General features: G+C 42.3%; 1 long non-coding RNA gene across 1 annotated transcript in view; it reads left to right on the top strand.

Moving 5' to 3' along the window:
- Window positions 1-10,033, top strand: part of LOC133774590 (uncharacterized) — a 117,324-nt gene extending 107,291 nt beyond the window's left edge. Inside the window, exon 5 of the long non-coding RNA XR_009868096.1 lies at window positions 9,991-10,033. This is a non-coding gene — a long non-coding RNA (uncharacterized LOC133774590). The remainder of the gene's footprint in view (window positions 1-9,990) is intronic.
- The last annotated feature ends 9,937 nt before the right edge of the window (window positions 10,034-19,970 follow it).

The following is a 19,970-nucleotide window of genomic DNA, read 5'->3' on the forward strand; positions in this document are numbered from 1 at the left end:
TGAACCATTACATGGCCTCCCTGAGTCTGCATTAACAAGAAACTGGAATTGGGAGCAGAGCTGGGATGCTAACCCAGATACTCTAAAATTGGACTTGGGCATCCTGTGCCAAATACCCTTCCTAAAATACTACGCTATTTTCAATTGAGGCATAATTTACATACATAGTGGGTTGTAGACGTTCTGTAGAATTCTGGATACAAATCCTGTGTTGTTGTGTAACAGATATTTTCTCCAAATCTGTAACTTTTTTTAATACAATACTTCTGAATGAGCAAGGATATTTAACTTTGACTCCTAGAATCTCATTGATATAATAAAATAAGGGATATATTTCCCCCTCAAATTCTGGTCTGATGCAGATCTGATGGCCTCTACTATTGTGGAGTGACACAATTGTTCTAGTTATCCAAGTGGAAAGACAGAGGAAGAACTGATGGAGGGAGTCTTAAGGGGCCACACCTGGAAGTGACAATGTAGCTCTTCCTATTGGCAGAATTAGTCACATGACCCAGATCCAACCATAAGGGAGCAAGGCTGGGGGATGTGGAGAGCACGTGGATATATGTTAAGCAACTGGAGTCTGTCCTCTAATCCAAACTCATCTGTCTAAACAAATAGTTGGAAAAACCTTAGCAACTCTCTCACTGTAGCTCCTTTAGGAGTGAGCAGTGTTAGGAAAGGCCACACTCCATCTGCTTGAGTACCCTCAGTGAAAGGCACAGGAGAGGGCAGCAATAGCCTGGCCTAGGGTACAGTCAGGGGCTCAGCCCTGTATGGGTCCCACCTGGAGTTTCATTGCATAATTCTCAGGTTTTGTAGAGAGTGTGCTGGGACTACAAAGGCAAGGGTAGAATGCTAGATTTGGGGGTTTCTTTTTTGTTTCTCAGCTATTCCAAAGTTGGGGTCAGTTGGCCAGTGGGTCTGAGCTGCAGGTTTGGCAGCCTCCCCCTTTTGAGGTCGAAGGGGACACTTGGATTCAGCCCTGGGAATGTTATTAGAAATTAGGGTCATTCACTTACTCTGGCTGCGGACACACATTTTCTTCACTGATCTGGATTGAGAAATAAGATTGGACAGATACGGGCATGCAGACAAAAATGAGATTTTTTTCCAGACTTTTTTACTGTGCAGAAGGAGAAATAGAGACTGAAAGTTCTGCTGTCAAACAGATCCCAGGAATAGTCTAGAATAGTAAGATATCCATGCTTCAGGGCTGGTGTTGTGATGCAGTAGGTTAAGCTGCTGCCTGTTATGCATATGGATGCCAGTTTGAGTCCTGGCTGCTCCACTTATGATCCAGCTCCCTGCTAATGCATGAGGGGAAGCAGCAGAAGATGGCTCAATATATGGGCTCCCAATACCCATGTGGATTTCCATACAGCTGTCTCATGTCAAGGCAGTCACTGTCTGAGCAATGATATTCATCATAGTATTACCTCCCACTTACAGCAGGTGTCTCTGGGGAGCTCAAGCCAGGACATTCTGCTTGGCCAGTGGGACACAGCCAGTTCAGGCACCTGGTGCACTGGGGAACAACAGAAACACAACCGTGGTGAGGGGTGACCACTTCATGACATGGCTGTTGCATTATCTGTGTTGCTGTATGGGCTACCATGGGCTACCCCTTATCAGTGGGATTTTAGAGCTCACAGTGATCGAATAAATAGCAGCAGATAGAGTTTGTGTCCTAGGAGAACTGGCCAACCCTCCAACTTGTGGGTCAGTTCTCCCCACACTTTTGCCATGGCTATCTCCAGAAGCAGTGACTGCATGTGATAAGGAATCTGACAGAAGGAAAGCAAGCTGCCAGAGGGTAGAAGCTGCTGTTTTTGTCTGTACTGTTCAGGAGCTGAATTGTATTCGAAACTGTAGTCATGGGGCCGGCACCGTGGCTCACTTGGTTAATCCTCCGCCTATGGCGCCGGCATCCCATATGGGCACTGGTTTCTAGTCCCGGTTGCTCCTCTTCCAGTCCAGCTCTCTGCTGTGGCCCAGGAGGGTAGTGGAGGATGGCCCAAGTGCTTGGGAGACCAGGAGGAAGCACCTGGCTCCTGGCTTCAGATCGGCGCAGCGGCCGTTTGGGGTGTGAACCAACGGAAGGACGACCTTTCTCTCTGTCCCTCTCTCTCACTGTCTATAACTCTACCTGTCAAAAAAAAAAAAAAAAAACTGTAGTCATTTCTTTCCCATTCCAAGCAAACTCACTGTTTTTGTGCACATGGGTGATTAGAACCCTGCACAGCACTCAGACCAGATTTTATAACAAGGGGGTGTTTCTGGTCATTCCCAGGTCTCATAGATATTTTTTCTTTCTAATTGTATTAGTCTGTTTAGGCTGCCATAACAAAATCACAAGGGCTGAGTGGCTTAAACAGAAGGAATTTATTGTCTTGTTTTGGAGGTGTGAAGGTTGGAAATCCAAGATCAGGGTACCAGCATGGCAAAGCTCTGATGAAGACTTTCTTTCTGGTTTGTAGGAAGCTGCCCCCCGAGTGTGTCCTCCCAAGAGAAGGAGAACAGGAGAAGGGGAAAGAGGGAGGAGGGAAGGTGGGGGGAGAGGGAGAAAGTTCTCTGATGTCTCTTCTAAGGGAATGAATCCCATCATGAGGCCCCATCCTCAATATTTCCATCGAAATCTAGTTACCTCCTAAAGGTCCCCTCTGCAAGTAACATTAGATGGGGAGGGTGAGGGTTAGGGCTTTGAGAGAGAGAGAGAGAGAGAAAGAAAGAGGTCTTCCATACACTGGTTCACTCCCCAGCTGGCTACAATGGCCAGAGCTGTGCTGATCCAAAGCCACGGGCCTTGAGCTTCTTCTAGCAAGTACAGGGGTCCAAGGACTTGGGCCATCTTCTGCTTTCCCAGGCCATAGCAGAGAGCTAGATCAGAAGTGGAACAGGAAGGATTCGAACTGGCACCCATATGGGAATGCCAGTACTGCAGGTGGTGGCTTTAGCCTCTTTGCCACAGCGCTGACCCCTGCATAATTATTTTAATAGCTATAGTGAAGATTATTGAGGTCTACCATGGGCCAGTCGCATTCTGTTGTCATTTGAAGTGAACAAGTCAACTCTGAGCTTGAATCCACTTGAATATTAAAATTACAGATCTGTTCAGGTAACTATCCTATATAAAATCCTCAAAAGTAAAGTCCGACCTTCTTTACCTGGCTGCCTGACCACCAGTCCTTGGAGGTGTGACCATGCCCGCTTCTCTAGTCTCAGCTTGTGTTGCTTTCTGCTGGTCTTTCTTGGCTGCAATGGCCTTACAGCCCTTTACAGCTTCCCTGTCTGGAAGGGATTTAATCCATGCTGATCCTGAGGAATCTCTGCTTGACATGATGCCTCAGAGATGCTGCTGGTAAAACCTCTAGCTGTGCTCACAGTACTGGGCTTTGTCAGTTTCCAATCGTGTAGGCCCTGTAAGTTCATAAGTGATAGCTTGGGGTTTAAACTGCCATGTCTTCAAAGGCTGAGCCAAGGACAGGCACACGGTATATTGAACAAATATTTATTATTGTAGCTAAAATAAGGGGAACAGTATGCCCCACCCCCACAAATTACCCAGCAGTCTTTTAACTCTGTCTCTTTGAACAGCTCAAAATCCTCCAATAGATTGATTTGCCAACTAACAGAAAAGACAGATGTTTTAACCAGAGCTTTCATTGAAATAATTAGTTTCCTATTCAAGAATAAAAATGTCTGTAAGAGTAAGAAACAATCAGGTTGGCTTGTAAGGAACTTACTTTCGTTGATAATCATGTTGTCAATTGTTTGTTTGCAAGGCACACCTTATCCTTAACGATAAATTGCCAATTTCTTGGTGAGAGTGCCAGGATTTCATTATCAAAGCAAAATGCAAGGTGGTGTGAAGACTCACGTGTCCTGTGCAGTGAGTCGAGCTGTTCCTCAACAAGAGCACTTTGCCGTATTTAACTCAGGACTTGACAGAGACTTTTAAGCTCAGAACGCTATTTTTATTTTAACAACAACTGTTATTACTAACAACCACAAAAGACCTGGTCTCTAAATCCAGGTGTTTTTAATCAAAATACAAAGCAGACTATTTTGAGACCAAGCCTGAAGCAGTTGGTTATTACTTATCAAATCAGGGTGAGGATCAAAACAATGATGAAATCTCAGCCCAGGTCAGGGTCAACAATGTCTACAGGATCCACAATCAGACTGCTGTTTTGTTAAGAGTACATGAAATAAGAGTGGTTTTTTTTTGTTTGTTTGTTTATTTGAGAGGCAGAGAGACAGATGTATGCGTACACACACATACACACACACACGTTGGTGGGGGTGGTGGAGAGAGAGAGAGAGCAAGAGCAAGCTCCCATCTGCTGGTTCACTCTCCAAATGCTTGAATAGACAGAGCCAGGCCTGATCGAAGCAAAGAACTCGGTCCAGGCCTCCCATAAGGGTGGCAGGGACCCAACTATTTGGGTCATCACTGCTGTCACCCAGGGTTTGCATTAGCAGGAAGCTGGAGTTGAGAATGGGACTGGGTCTTGAATACAGCAACTCCAACATGGGGTGCTGGCAGCTTATCAAGCTTCTTAACTGCTAAGCCAAACACCTGCCCCCCTGGTTTTACATTTTAAATGGTTGAAAGGCAATCATTTTGTGATGTGTAAAAATCATATAACATAAAAAGTGCATACCACCATACTCATTCATTTACATATTGTCTGCATTTACTTTTGCACTTTTAAGTCATTGCAAAAGACTTGCAGAGTTGTTTGCCTGTAGTCCCCAGTAATATTTTCTACATTTAGGGTTTTATACCCATCCAGATACATAGCTGAAAAGTTTCATAGAACAGTACTAACACAATCATGATGTGCTTTGCTGTGTTCTGCTCTATTTCATTTAAATATTTTCAGTGTTATTTATGATTCTGTCCCACTAATGACTGCAGTTCACAGTTTGAAAACATTCAGTTGGACTGTTTCTCAGTCCTAGTTGCATGATGAATCTTCTAGAAAACTTTTAATACTAGACTCCCTTCCAGAACACTGAAATCAAAATCTGTGAACTCCTGGGTGTCAATCTATAAAAAACAATAAAAAAAAACAAAGAAAACGGTCTCCAGAGCAATCTTATTGAGCAACCAAAGTTGAAAATGAATCCTTTGCTCCTCAAAGCCTGGTCCACAGAGCAGCATCAGCATCTCTTGGGAGGTGTTAGTGGTGCAGAATCTCAGGCCACAGTGCAAACTGACAGTGGGATCTGCTTGTGAGAAAGACCCCTGATCATTTCTGTGTACTGCCCTGAAAGGGGAAGAAGTGTTGCTTAAACCAAGGCCAAGTTTGATAGGCACTGAGGCCATAGGCACTCTTCTTTGTGGAGGGGATGGGGAAGACGAGATTCATATCTTTGCCTCTGGTTTTTATTAGATTTGGCAAGGGATAAAACACACCCAGAGCTAAGAGCCATGTCTTTTAGGGGACAGAGGCTGTCCAACTCTAAAACAGGAGGTCTGACTTGGGTTCCAGGAACAAACAGGGACTTGGAAGTGCCTGGCTTACCTGACATTTGAGCTGGGTCTGGGGGCATCTGTCTGTCTCTCTCCCTTTCTCTCTCTCAGTCTCTCCAGCTTCTCCCAGGGGACCTATCCTCACATTCCATAACTTCACCCTTTCTACCTGGGTCAGAACCAGACTGACTTCTAGGAATGGGAGGACAGGCCCTACTACTGCTGCTTGATCAGAAACTTCCTGGTTTTACAAACTGACGCCCTCTGAGGCATTGCAGCCCAGTAGATCAAAGGCAGTTCCCGGGTTTTCTCTGGTTGCTGAGTCCACGACTTCCCAGGGACACAGTGAGTCACAGTGGAGCCACAGAGGGGTGAGGTCCCCAGCAACCTACACAAACTCCCTGGCAACTGGAGCCTCGGGTGGAAAGTTTTCCCTCTGTAATTTCCTCAGGCCTCTTGCCCGGTTTAAACTGTTTGCGTTCTCACAGCATTCCCAAATGCTGGCTTCACCTTCCCCTGACCGGAGCAATCCTATATGGTGCTGTTGTCCACTGTTCCAAGGCTGCTAAGAGACCACAACGTTCCCATTAGGCTTCTGTTTTTGCTTTGCCTTGTTTTTATTATTGGTAGAGGGAAAAGATGTGCGCGTAGAGTTAGTGGTGTTAGAAGCAGGCATTGACAGACTCTTAACCTGATAACACTAGATCTAGACAAGAGTATTGGAAGACATTTCTTTCTTTCTTTCTTTTTTTTCTTGCATATCTCCTTTTCAAACAAATAAATAAACAGTAAGAAAATGAAGATACAGCAAACTTCAGGTCTAATTTTAAATGACTATCTCTTGACCTGTCTAGAAGTTTCCACAGCTTCCCTGGGATATTATATTCTCAGTCCCACTGGTGAGAGAATGTCCAACCCCTTGAGTGGTGATTCCCAAAGGGCTGTACCTGGACCTGGAAACTTGTTAGGAATGCAGATGCTGGGGTAGGTGTTGTGGCACAGTGGGTTAAGTTGCCATTTGGGGTGCCTGCATCCCATAATAGAGATCCTGGTTTGAGTTCCAGCTCCTTAGCTTCCAATCCAGCTTCCTGCTAATGTACTTTAGTCCCTCCTACCCAGAGGGAGTTCCTGGATCCTGGATTTGGCCTGGCCCAGGTCCAGCTGTTATGGTCACCTGGGGAGTATACCAGTGAATGGAAGACATCTTTTTATCTCTCTCTCTCAAAAAAAAAAAAAAAAATCTTAAAAAATGCATGTTCTCAGGCACCATTCCAGACTTACTGAATCCGAAGCTCTGAGCAAGGGGTCTAGCTCTCCAGGTGATTCTGAGTTGTGCTGAAATTTGAGGGCCTCTGTTCTAGTCATACCAGGTGTCATCTAATCTCAAAGATGGGCTATCCTGCTTAGGAAAACATCTAGTTACTACCCCACAGTATCTTTGAAAAAAGAGTTGGGTCTTTGAAAGCAGGTTCTTGGCCTGAGCATAGATAGAGACCAACATTTTATGGTCACCTCAGCACTTTTCCAATCAGAGCTTTCAATGTTGCTTTAACATGACCAAGTCTCATTAATCCTTGTAATTACCTAATGGGTTGGTCCCCTCTTGTTGGAGATTATGTAATCCAATGAACATGAATCTGTCAGAAGGAAAAGAACATGGTGCTCTCATTTGCAGTTCAGTAAACTAGATAAATTAATGTCTATCTGGAGAGAATTGAAGTGTGTCCAAACAAGGTGAAGCCCGCCTGTCCAGATTTGATCAGCTGTTCCCACAATTAATGCTTAAAAATCTATGGGGCAAGTCACAATACAAAGACATACAAAGGAACATTTGCCTATTGAACCATAAAATATAGCCTAGCAGGGATTTCTGACTAAAGCGAGGACTGAAAATTGCTGCCCAATTTGATGGAACAGCTCCAATTCTTGAGAGTCTGAGTCCAACACCAATGTAGGCATTTAGTAGAAATATCTTGAGATTGCATTAATATCTGTAAAAAGCAAAAAAGAAACCTACATGGTTTAATGGAAACACAGGAAAAGTAAATTCAAGGTAGCGAGAATTCATTGTTAACATTCCTGTCATTCATTCATTTGTTCTGTCACTTGTTCAATTATTGTCTCTACCTCTTCATACTTTGAGCTCTCTTTGCCTAAGTGATAGAAAATCATCATTAATGGTGAGTATTCTGATATATAATTATTAATCATCAAAAAAATCACCAAAGGAGCTGGCATTGTGGCATAGTGGGTTAAACTGCTGCCTGCAGTGCCAGCATCCCATATGGACGTTGGTTCAAGTCCCTGCTGCTCTGCTCTGATCCAGCTCCATGCTAATGTGCCTGAGAAAGCAGTGGAAGATGGCCCAAGTTCTTGGGACCTTGCACCCAGGTGGGAGAACTGGATGAAGCTCCTGACTCGTGGCTTTAACCTGGCCCAGCCCCGGCTGTTGAGGCTATTTGGGGAGTGAACCCACCTCTCTCTCTCTCTCTCTGCCTTCCAAATAAATAAATTAAAAAAAAATACCAAAGGTTTGGCTGTTAAGCTGTGTGATCTTGAACAACTTATGTAAGTTCTCTAGGTATCTTTATTTTTATTTCTACAACAAAATAATACTTTTTTTCATTGTTCTTGGTAGTAGCCATCCTATATTTCCACCAATATAATTTCTTCTCAGTGAAGTAGAACAGAACAAGGAAAACTCGGTGAAGATTTATTTTATTTTTTTAAAAAAATATTTATTTATTTGAAAAGCAGAGTTACAGAGAGGGAGAGGCAGAGAAGGAGACAGAGAGAGAGAGAGAAGTCTTAAATCCACTGTTTCACTTCCCAGATGGCCACAACAGCAGAGCTGGGCCAGACCAAAGCCTGGAGCTTGGAACTTCATCTGGGTCTTCCAAGCTCTTGGGTCATCCTCTGGTGCTTTCCTAGGTACATTAGCAGAGAGCTGGATCAGAAGTGGAGCACCCAGGACTCGAATGGGTATAAATATGGGATGCTGGTGTTATAGACTGCAAAGATTTATGTTAGTGGTATCTATATACCAAATTTCTTTATTTTTGTTATCCTTTAAATTCAAAAATGTCAAGAAAAAAAAGTTGTTCTCCTACCTAACGGTCTCTCTTTTTATCAGTGTTGACCAGTCACATTTATGCTACTAATCAAGCTGACAAATACAAAGAATGTCACAATCCAACTAGTTCTTCGTTTAATATCTCACCCTTAGCTTCTTTCTCCTCTTGCCTTATCCTCGTGTCTGGACAGTTGCAACTACCCCTTACAGTTCTCTTGCTTTCTATGTATCCTTCCTGTCAATCTAGTCTTGATGGGGTGGTGGATCGTTAGACAAACTTTAGAACAATATTGCATTGGTTTGACTCTTTAGCTCCACCTTTATGGTTACATGAACTTTGACAAGTTATTTCAATGCAAATGTGAGTATCCATAGATTTCTAAGTTTTTGTACAAAAATACACTTAGCTTTTTATTCTCTTTTTCATGAACCTTTTGATGTTCCCTGGAGGCTCCTCCCCTGCCTTTATTTTCCTGTGTAATACTTTTTCCAATGCCAAGATCCACAGGCAGAGAGTGACATATCTGGGTTTTATGAATGGTGTGGGGGAAAATTCTGTTTCTATGATCTGCTTGTGGGAGAAGTGGGGAAAAGAGAAAGCAGGATGGTAGAAGATCAGAGAAAACGTCTTGGCTCTGAGACCCTTCCGATCTCCTTCAGTTTGAGGTACCCAGCGTGCCAAAGTGCCTGATTTGGAGTATGCAGTTCTGAGCCTCAAAACTGCATCTTTCTCTCTATTTCCACATCTCCATCTGCATATAACTTAGGCCACTGACTCATGAGGTGGGGGCTAGAGAACAAGGGAACTTATGACATCTGATAATGAACAGTAAATTGTTGATATATTTGGATACTGTGAGTTCTTCTGAAAAGTGATTCCTTTGTTCTAAAATTGGGAGCACTTGGGAGAAAAACTGACACTCCTAAAATAAACTCTAGAGTTGTTCAAAATAAAACCAAATATCTTTGATTAAATGTTGAAATAGTGGGAAGGACTGTAGACACTTTAAAATCATCTGGAGGATTCACAGAAATTTACATATGTGGAAAACATACATCTTAGCTTCATAGACATAATATACATGATATTTAAAACAGATTAGCTGAGTCCCAGAATATGGGGCTATGTTTTAAGAAAGTGAAACAAATATATTTCTCTATGAAAAAGTCAACAATATCCTTATTACATTGATATAATACAATAAGTTATGAGAAATAGAAAAAATTGCTTCAAATATTCACATGGTTGGGTTGGCCACATGTCCTGTATCACCCTCAGCAACCCGTGTTTCTGCATTTTATCCTGGTGTGAGTGTTTATAGCAACCCCTATTGCTCTTAAAATTGCTTTGGCTTGTACCTGATAAACAAATTCACCATGTCATAAGTCACTTGAGAAATCATTTAAGAAACTAAGGTTGTTTCTCCTAAAATAGGAAAGAATCTAACTCTGCCTTAAATTATGGACCAGGAACTGAAACCATCAACAGGTAATTATTGAGTGATTGTATATAAAGAGGACTGTCACCTGGAAGAGGTATGACTTTGTCCCTTGAGGTCCCCAGAGATCTGATAGAATATTAGAGAACAAAAGGATTCCTTGTGTTGACCTGAAATCTCAGCAAGATTAACTATACTCTTCCACAAAGCCGACAAAGTCCACACCCTTGGAGAAGTATCTGGAATATCTGACCTATTGAATTTAATTCCATATGTGTTTGCCGTGTTACCATTGTGAGTAAGAATTTGTCTATTTAGTATTCAAAAATCTGCGAGGCTGCTATGGTAAGCCATTGTTCCAGATGTGGAAATAAAATGATAAGCAAGATGGAATAAGAAGTAGAAAATAATAGGGGAAGGAGACATAGGGAGATGTTGGCCATAGGGTACAAAATTTCACTTCTGCAAGATGAACAAGTTCTAGAGATCCCATGTGCAGTAATATGAATATAATCAACAATATTGTACTGTGTACTTGGGGATTACCTAAGAAGGCAGATCTTGTTTTTTCACCAAAGGGGGAAAAGGAAAGAAAATGATAGCTATGTGAGGTGGTGGAAATGTTAATTACCTTGATTGTGACTATTTCACAATGTAATACAACAAATCATCCAGTTGTATATGTTAAATATAAAAAATATATTGGTGGCTTAGAAGAATGATCATATATGAGGTTGCTTCAAAATTTCATGGAAAGATAAAATTAAAAGATCAATTTGGATCAGGCATTTTTTTCCCAAAGAAATATTTTATTTAATGAGTACAAATTTCATAAATACAACATTAGGAATATAGTGATTCTTCTCACCATACCCACCCACCCCCACCCCAATCCCACCCCACCTTCTCCTCCCTCTCCCATTCCCAGTCCCATTGTCCACTAAGAAAAAAATAATCTCTTCTGTGACAATCAAGACAAGGGCTGTTCAACTCATTGCTTCTCAAAGTGTCAATTTCATTTCTACAGATTTCCTTTTAGGTGCTCTATTAGTTATCACAGATCAAGGAGAACATATGGTATTTGTCCTTTTGGGACTGGCTTATTTCACTAAGTATGATGTTTTCCAGATTCATCCATTTTGTTACAAATGACCGGACTTCATTTATTTTTAAGGATTTGTTTATTTGAAAGTCAGAGTTACACAGAAAGAGGAGAGATAGAGGTAGAGGCAGATGTAGAGAGAGAGAGAGAGGTCTTCCATCTGATGGTTCACTCTCCAGTTTGTTGCAACAGCCGGAGCTGGGCTAATCCAAAGCCAGGAGCCAGGAACTTCTTCTGGGTCTCCCACGTGGGTGCAGGGGCCCAAAGACTTGGGCCAACTTCTACTGCTTTCCCAGGCCATAGCAGATAGCTGGATCAGAAGTGGAGCAGCCATGTCTCAAACCAGTGCCCATATGAGATGCCAGTGCTTCAGGCCAGGGCATTAACCCGCTGAGCCACAATGCCAGCCCCAGGGCTTCATTTTGTTTTAACACTGTATAGTATTTTTTTCTTTCTTTCTTTTTCACAGGCAGAGTTAGAGAGAAAGAGAGAGAAAGGTCTTCCTTCTGTTGGTTCACATCCCAAATGGCCGCTACGGCTGGTGCGCTGTGGCCAGAGTGCTGCACCAATCCGAAGCCAGGAGCCAGGTGCTTCCTCCTGGTCTCTCATGTGGGTGCAGAGCCCAAGAACTTGGGCCATCCTCCACTGCCTTCCCGGGCCACAGCAGAGAGCTGGACTGGAAGAGGAACAACCGGGACAGAATCTGGCGCCCCAACCAGTACTAGAACCCGGGGTGCTGGTGCTGCAGGCAGAGGATTAGCCAAATGAGCCGTGGCACCAGCCAACACTGTATAGTATTCCATAGAGAACATATCCCATAATTTTTTTATTTGGTCTTCGGTTGATAGGCATTTAGGCTGATTAGATGTCTTAGCTATTATGGATTGATCTGCAATAAACATGGGGGTGCAGATAACTCTTTTATTTGCTGATTTCATTTCCCTTGGGAAAATTCCTAGGAGTGGAATGGCTGGGTCATATGGTAGGTCTATTTTCAGACCTCTGAGGAATCTTCAAACTGACTTCCATAGTGGTTTTGACAGTTCACACCCACCATCAGTGGATTAGTGCACCTTTCCCCCTACATCCTTGCCAACATTTGTTGTTTGTTTATTTCTGTATGAATTCCATTCTAACTGGGATGAGATAGAACCTTATTGTAGTTTTGATATGCATTTCCCTTACAGCTAGTGATCCTGATCATTTCTGTGTGTGTCTGTTGGCCATTTGGATTTCCTCTTTTGAAAAATGTCTAAATCCTTGGTCCATTTCTTCACTGGATTGTTTTGTTGTTGTGAAGTTTCTTGATCTCTTTATATATCCTGATTATTAATCTTTTATCAGTTGCATTGTTTGCAAATAATTTCTCCCATTCTGTTGATTGCCTCTTGACTTTGCTGAGTGTTTCTTTTGCAATACAGATGCTTCTCAATTTGATGTAATCCCATTTGTTAACTTTGGCTTTGATGAGCCTGTGCCTCTGGGGTCTTTCCAAGAAGTCTTTGCCTATGCCAATTTCTTGCAGGGTTTCCCCAATTTTCTCTAATCATTTGATGGTATTAGGTCAATAACCAATTTGTTTAGAGTTTTCATCTTTAAAGGGTGTTGTATTTTATCAAATGCATTCTCTGCATCTATTGAGCTAATCACATGGTTTTTGTTCTTCAGTTTGTTAATATGATGTATCACATTGATTGATTTGTGAATATTGAACCATCATTTCATACTAGGGATAAATCCCACTTGGTCCAGGTGAATGATCTTTCTGATATGTTGTTGGATTCGATTGGCTAGAATTTTTTGAGGATTTTTGCGTCTGTGTTCATCAAGGAAAGTGGTCTGTAGTTCTCTTTTTATGTTGCATTTTCTCCAAGCTTAGGAATTCAGGTGATGTTGGCTTCATAGATAGAATTTGGGAGGATTCCCTCCCTTTCAATTGTTTTGAATAACTTGAGAAGAAGTGGAGTTAGTTCTTTAAATGTCTGGTAGAATTCAACATTAAGCCATCCAGTCCTGGGCTTTTCTTTGTTGGAAGAGTCTTTATTACTGATTCAATTTCCATCTTGGTTATGGGCCTGTTTAGGTTTTCTATGTCTTCATGGCTCAGTTTAGGTAGATTGGCTGTGTTCAGGAACCTATCCATTTGTTCTAAATTTCCCAGTTTGTTGGAACACAGCTCTTTGTAGTAATTTCTGATGATTCTTTTTATTTCTGTGGTGTCTGGTGTCTGTTGTTACATTTCCTTTTTCATCTCTAATTTTATTGATTTGGGTCTTCTCCTTTTTTTAGTTAGTTGGGCCAGTGGTGTGTCAATTTTATTTATTCCCTCAAAAAAACCACCTCTTCATTTTACTCATATTTTGTATTGGTCTTTTGGTTACAATTTTTAAAATTTCTTCTGTAATTTTAATTATTTCTTTTTCTCCTACTAGATTTCTAGATTTGGGTTCAGTTCCTTGAGATGCATTGAAAGCTCATTTATTTTGTGCCTTTCCAATTTCTTGATGTAGGCACCTATTGCTATAAACTTTCCTCTTACTGCTCTTGCTGTATCCCATAAGTTTTAATATGTTGAATTGTCTTAATTTCTTTCCAGATTTTTTTTATTTCTCTTTTGATTTCTCTTATGACCCACTGTTCATTCAGGAGCATGTTGTTCAGTCTCCATGTGTTTGTATATGTTTTAGAGATTCCTGAGTTGCTGATTTCCAGGTTCATTGCATTGTGGTCTGAGAAGATACTTGGTATGATTTTGATTTTTTTGAATTTGCTGAGTCATGCTTTATGGCCTAGCATGTGGTCTATGCTAGAGAAAGTTCCATGCACTGATGAAAAGAATGTGCATTCTGCAACAGTGGGATGAAAAGTTCTGTAGATATCTTTTAGGTCCGTTTGGTCTAAAGTGTCGATTAACTCTGCTTTTTCCTTGCTAATTTTCTGTCTGGTTGATCTGTCCATTGCTGAAAGTGGGGTATTGAAGTCCTCCATTACTATTGTATTTGAGTTTTGTCTCCCTTTAGATCCTTTAACATTTCTTTTAAAAAGCCCGGTGCCCTGTAATTAGGTCCATATATGTTTATAATAGTTATATCTTCCTGTTGTATTGATCCCTTAATCATTACATAGTGTTATTCTTTGTCTCTTTTAACAATTTTGTGTTAAAGTCTATTTTTTTCCTGATATTAAAATGGCTCCACCAGCTCTTTTTCAGTTTCTGTTAGCAAGGGATATCTTTTTTCATCCTTTTACCTTTGGTGTGCATGCATTTTAGTTAGTGAGATGTGTTTCTTGTTGGCAGCAAATAGATGGGTTTTATTTTTTAGTCCATTCAGCCAGTCTAACTGGAGAGTTAAGGCCATATATAGTCAAGATGAGTATTGATAAGTAACGACTTTGCCCTGCCGTTTTTCCATAAATATGCCTATTTTTTACTTTGGATTTCTTTTGTACTTTTACTGGGAGATTTCCTTCCTTTACCTTCTTCCATAGTGATGATCATATTTCTGTGTTTCTGCATGCAGCACATTCTTAAGCATCTTTTGCAGGGCGGAACGGGTGGTGACAAATTCTTTCAGTTTCTGTTTGTTATGGAAGATCTTTATTTCACCTTCATTCATAAATGATAGCTTTGCAGGTATAGTGTTCTGGTTTGAAAGTTTTTTTTCTCTTGACTTGGACTATATCTCCCCATTCTCTCCTAGTCTGTAAGGTTTCTGATGAGAAGTTCGCTATGAGTCTCATTGGAGATCCTCTGTGAGTAATCTGGTGTTTCTCTCATGCACATTTTAGAATCTTTTCTTTATGTTTTACTGTGGAAAGTTTGATTTACAATGTGTTGTGGTGAAGATCTTTTCTGATCGTGTCTATTGGGAGTTCTATGTGCTTCCAGTACTTGGATGTCCCTTTCTTTCTCCAAATTGGAGAAATTTTCTGTTTTTATTTCACTCAAAAAGTCTTCTAATCTGTCCGGTCGTTGCGTGCCTTCAGGAACTCCTGGACCCATATTTTGAGTCATTTGATAGTACTCTGTAGATTCCCAACAGTTTTTTCTAATTTCTTCTCATGTTTGGTCTAACTGTATATTTTCCTGTGCTTTGTCTTCTAAGTCATATGTTCTTTCTTCCTGCTTTGCCAATTCTGTTGTTAAGGCTTTCCACTGTATTTTTATTTGTTCTATTGAATCCTTCATTTCAAGATTTCATTTTGATTTCTCCATAAGATCTTAATTTCGTGGGAGATACATGTATGGATTTCCATAGGTCATGCATTTGCTTCTGCTTACTTCTAAGTAATTCTATAATCAGTGCCTTGAATTCCATTTCTGGCATTTATTCAGTCTCATCATCTTCACAATCTAGTACTGAAGAGTTGTGTTCTTTTGCGGGTGTCATGTTGTCTTCCTTATTCTTGTTTCTTGAATTGGTGCTTTTGTTATTTGGCATTTGTGGAACTATTCATTGGTTTCTTCTTTGTTGTTTTGTTTTGTTTTGCTTTGTTTTTGTTTTTGCTGTGGCTGCTTTTGTCTTTGGACAATAACTGAGTGGATTAGTGGAGTGTCTGCTTTCAGAGAATTACTAGAAGTGTGTGGTGGGTGTGGCCAGGAAGCTCTGTTCAATGTTCTGGAGTGGAGGGTATGTCTGAGGTGACACACCCAGGTTTGTCATGGTAAATCTCCTTTTTTTTTTTTTTTTAATCAGAGGGGTCTTCTTGTCTGTTGTGTAGACTCAGCTGAGCTCCTCTCCTCAAAGGAGACCAGTGCCTGGGTGCTAGCTCCAGTGAATATATTATTCGTCTGCTCTGCCACAATACTAAACAAAGGTCCTGTGCAGTCCTCAGTGTAAGCTCAGATTCCCTAGCAATGTCCTTCACCAGGTAACCAGGAAGCCCTGATCGTGTGGAGCCTCCCACAGTGACTGCCCAAAGTCCCAGCCACACCCCAAGTCCTCCCACGCAGCCTCAGTGTTTTCACAGTCCTTACACATGAGCTTCCCACAGTCCTGAGCACCCAGCTCCTTGTCTGTTCTCCCCACCAGATTCAGGAGTCTGTTTAGTTCATTGCTGAGTCAAGCTGAAATTTCACAGCTGTTATGTATGTCCAAAATGGCGCCTGCTCTATGTCAGCTTGTTACTGGATGCCTTTGCAAGATGACTGGGGAGAGAGAAAACATGCCCCCTTCTTTGTTTTTTCTCATCTAGTTTGGTGGGTGCACTATCCCCCATGGGGCTCCAAGCCCGATTCCCTCTAGGCTCTTTCTGCAGCTTTTTTGCCACTGGCTTGGGCTGTTGCAGTCTGGTCTCATGTCACTTTCCAGTGCTGGTGGGGAGGCTTTTGGCTGCTGGGGTCCTAAGTCGTGCACGTCCTCGCCCTCCACGTAGGTCAACTGTGTTCCTCCAATTTGTGTAGAGTTTCCTCTGTTCCTCTGTTTTCTCCCTAACTCTTCCCTAAAACTGCACTCTTTCCACTTTTTAAAAATTATTTTCTCCTAGTCTTGAGCAGCAAACTCCCTCCCTACTCTTCCATCTTAATTCAATCTTCCCTCCCAGGCATTTTGCTAAGTGGTTAGGACAATGGAATGGCCTTGTGCCATATTGGAGTTACTACGTTCAAGTCCTGGCTCCTCTCCTGATTCTAGCTTCCCATCAAAGCACATCCCTGGGAGGCAGCAGTGATGGCTCAAATGACTGAATGCCTGCCGTCTACTTGGGAGTCCTGAATAGTTCCTGACTCCCTTCTTCAGCCTGGTCCAGCTCCAGATGCTAGAGGTATTTGAGGAGAAAACCAGAGGATGGGGATATTCCCCCTCCCCCATCTTTCTCTTATTCACAGACACACAAAAATACACAAATCAAATAATAAATGTTTATTACATTATAAAACATTTTGAAATTGATGCATAGTTTTTCATAATACACATTTTTCCATGAACTGTTTGAAGACCTGTTGCACAAGTTCATGATTCTGTAACTTGACAATTTATGTTGGGCTCAGATGAAATTTACTCAATGTGGTATTGGCTAGGGTCATTTATGTATTCATAATCACTATGGAGGTTACCTGTTGGCTGACTGGTCCTGAGTAGCCTGAGTAGCCTGACTCACATGTCTGTTGGCTGGTGTTTCCTCCATGTGGCCTCTTATCCTCTGATGAGCTAGACCATACTTCCTATACACAGTGGCAAAAGTACTCAAAGAGGGCAAAGGTGGAGGCTGTGAATTCTCTGAAGGCCTCTCCTCAGTAACGGTAGTGTTCCTTTTTCTGCATTCTACTGACCAAAGAAAGTCACAGGCAAGCCTAGATTCAAGGAAAGGATAGGCACCCAGTCATTAGAGGAGGCATGGTGCAGGAACACTAAATTGGTGGACATGGGAGAGGCATGATTCCTGGGGCAAGGGGTGTCAGCTTCCTTAACGTAACAACCTACTGCAGTCATTTGTCTCTGCTATTTGTCCGGTGCCCCACAAGATTCTGTCGTGGCTGGAGAGTTGGTCTTCAGGGTTGCAATATTGCAAAGTACTGTGGAGCTCTTAAGTGATGGGGCCTGGTAGTAAGGCCTTGAGTCAATAAGAGCATTTCTCAGAAGGGACTGTGGGACCCTGTCACTCTCTCTACTCCTGGTTCGAGATGTAATCACTTGCTCTGGTGTATACTGCTGTCATTCTTTCCATGCCATGAATTAACACAACCAAAAAGCAGCCCTCGTCTACTTTAGGCCCTGTGGACTTCAGACCTGCAGACCAATGAATTAAATAAAATTCTTCTGCATAGCTTAAAAAAAGTCTTAGTTCACTCAACTCACCTTACATGTGTAAAATCAGATGAACGGCGTTTTATGTGTTGACTGATTAAAACTGCCTGCTTTGCAGAAGCAGAGTTCCAACTGAAACAAACGATTTATCTTAACAAATAAATGCTGCTTCTTGGAGTTGTGGGGGCTTTCCAACATTGTTTTAATGTAATGGCAAAAATCCTGCCTGGATTTGGAAATTCCAGTGTTTGATAGGAATTACCATTTCGTTATTTTCTTTTGATAAGTGACCTCCGCATGACCTCTAGGAAGGCCTAGAACTGCTGGGAACAATATAGGATGGCTGAGAATATGCGGTTAAAACTCCACTGTGGGGCTGGTGCTGTGGCATAGAAGATAAAGCCACCGCCTGCAGTGCCGGCATCCCATATGAGCACTGGTTCAAGTCCCAGATGCTCTACTTCCAATCCAGCTTTCTGCTATGGCCTGGGAAAGCAGTGGAAGATGGCCCAAGTCCTTATGGCCTGGGAAAGCAGTGGAAGATGGCCCAAGTCCTTGGGCCCCTGCATGGGCCTAGGAGACCTGGAAGAAGCTCCTGGCTTTGGATCGGCAGAGCTTGCGGCGCTGGCACCCTGGGTTCTAGTCCCAGTTGGGGCGCCGGATTCTGTTTTGGTTGCTCCTCTTCCAGTCCAGTTCTCTGTTGTGGCCCGGAAAGGCAGTGGAGGATGGCCCAGGTGCTTGGGCCCTGCACCCGCTTGGGAGACCAGGAGGAAGCACCTGGCTCCTGGCTCAGATCGGCTGTAGCAGCCATTTGGGGGGTGAACCAACCGAAAAAGGAAGATCTTTCTCTCTGTCTCCTTGGAGTTGCTTGGCCCTAGGAGAATACAATGTTGACAGCTGAGTTTCCACTAGAGCATCTGACATCTGAGAGGCGAAGTTTACCCACCTTCGCTACAGTAAGTGGGGGGAAGGAGAGGCTGGTGTTGTCACAAGGCTGATGCACAGCACTTAAGATGCCACCGAGACACCTGCCTCCTGTATCAGAGCCGCTGTGTTTGAGTCCTGGCTCCACTCCTGATTACAGCTTCTTGCTAATGTGCACCAGGATTGAGTTCTCAGCATTTAGCTTTAGCTGGACCCAGTCCTGGTTGTTGAGGGCATTGGAGGTGGTAGACCAATGAATGGAAGATCTTTCTCTTTTTCTCTCTTTTCCTGTCTCTCTGCCTTTCAAATAAAAAAGAGTGAAAATTAAATGTTTAAAAACCTGATGTATTCCTTCCTTCCTCCTTCTCAGACGTTTCTAGCAGTCAGTTGAGTCAGCCAACTTCTTCTGAGGAGTGTAAGGATGCCTGAGAGGTGGGTCAGGAGTAAATCCCTGTTCTGGCTGCTCCTCCATCTCTTTGAAAAGCAATTTCAAGTTGACTTAGGTTGAACTTGTCTTAAGTACATTTATTCTTCCAAGACTAAAATTCTTGTTCCTGAAGCTCAAAGATACAAATAAAAGGGAAAGAAAAATTGAGAAAAACAAATAGAGAAAAAAAGCTTGAAAAGCAGCAAGAACAGGGAAAGCCTGAAGTGGAAATTACTGTTGGGCAAAGATCTTATGGTGGGGGATGTCAGTTTCCTGTTTTGTAACACAGGGATAATGACAGTAGATTTTAGGAAAGTGGGATTCTTTTTTTTTTTTGATATTTACTTATTTATTTGAAAGGCAGAGTTACAGAGAGGCAGAGGTGGAGAGAGGACCTTCCATTCACTGGTTCACTCCCCAAATAGCTGCAATGATCAGAGCTGGGCTGATCCAAAGCCAGGAGCCGGGAGCTTCCTCCAAGTCTTCCACACAGGTGCAGGAGCCCAAAGACTTGGGCCAACTTCTACTGCTTTCCCAGGCCATAGCAGAGAGCTGGTCAGAAGTGGAGCAGCTGGGATTCAAACTGGTGCCCATGTGGGATTCCAGCACTGCAGGTAGTGGCTTTACTCTCTATGCCACAGTGTCAGCCCCAAGTTAATGGGATTCTATAAAATATATATAGGACCTGAAACTGTTGATTGAGAGTTATGCTTTGTTATTTTTCTTATACTACATTATAATAAGAGACCCAAGAGGGCAATAGGATCATAGGAATGA

The sequence above is a fragment of the Lepus europaeus genome, chromosome 15, assembly GCF_033115175.1.
Source record: "Lepus europaeus isolate LE1 chromosome 15, mLepTim1.pri, whole genome shotgun sequence".
Lineage (NCBI taxonomy): Eukaryota > Metazoa > Chordata > Mammalia > Lagomorpha > Leporidae > Lepus > Lepus europaeus.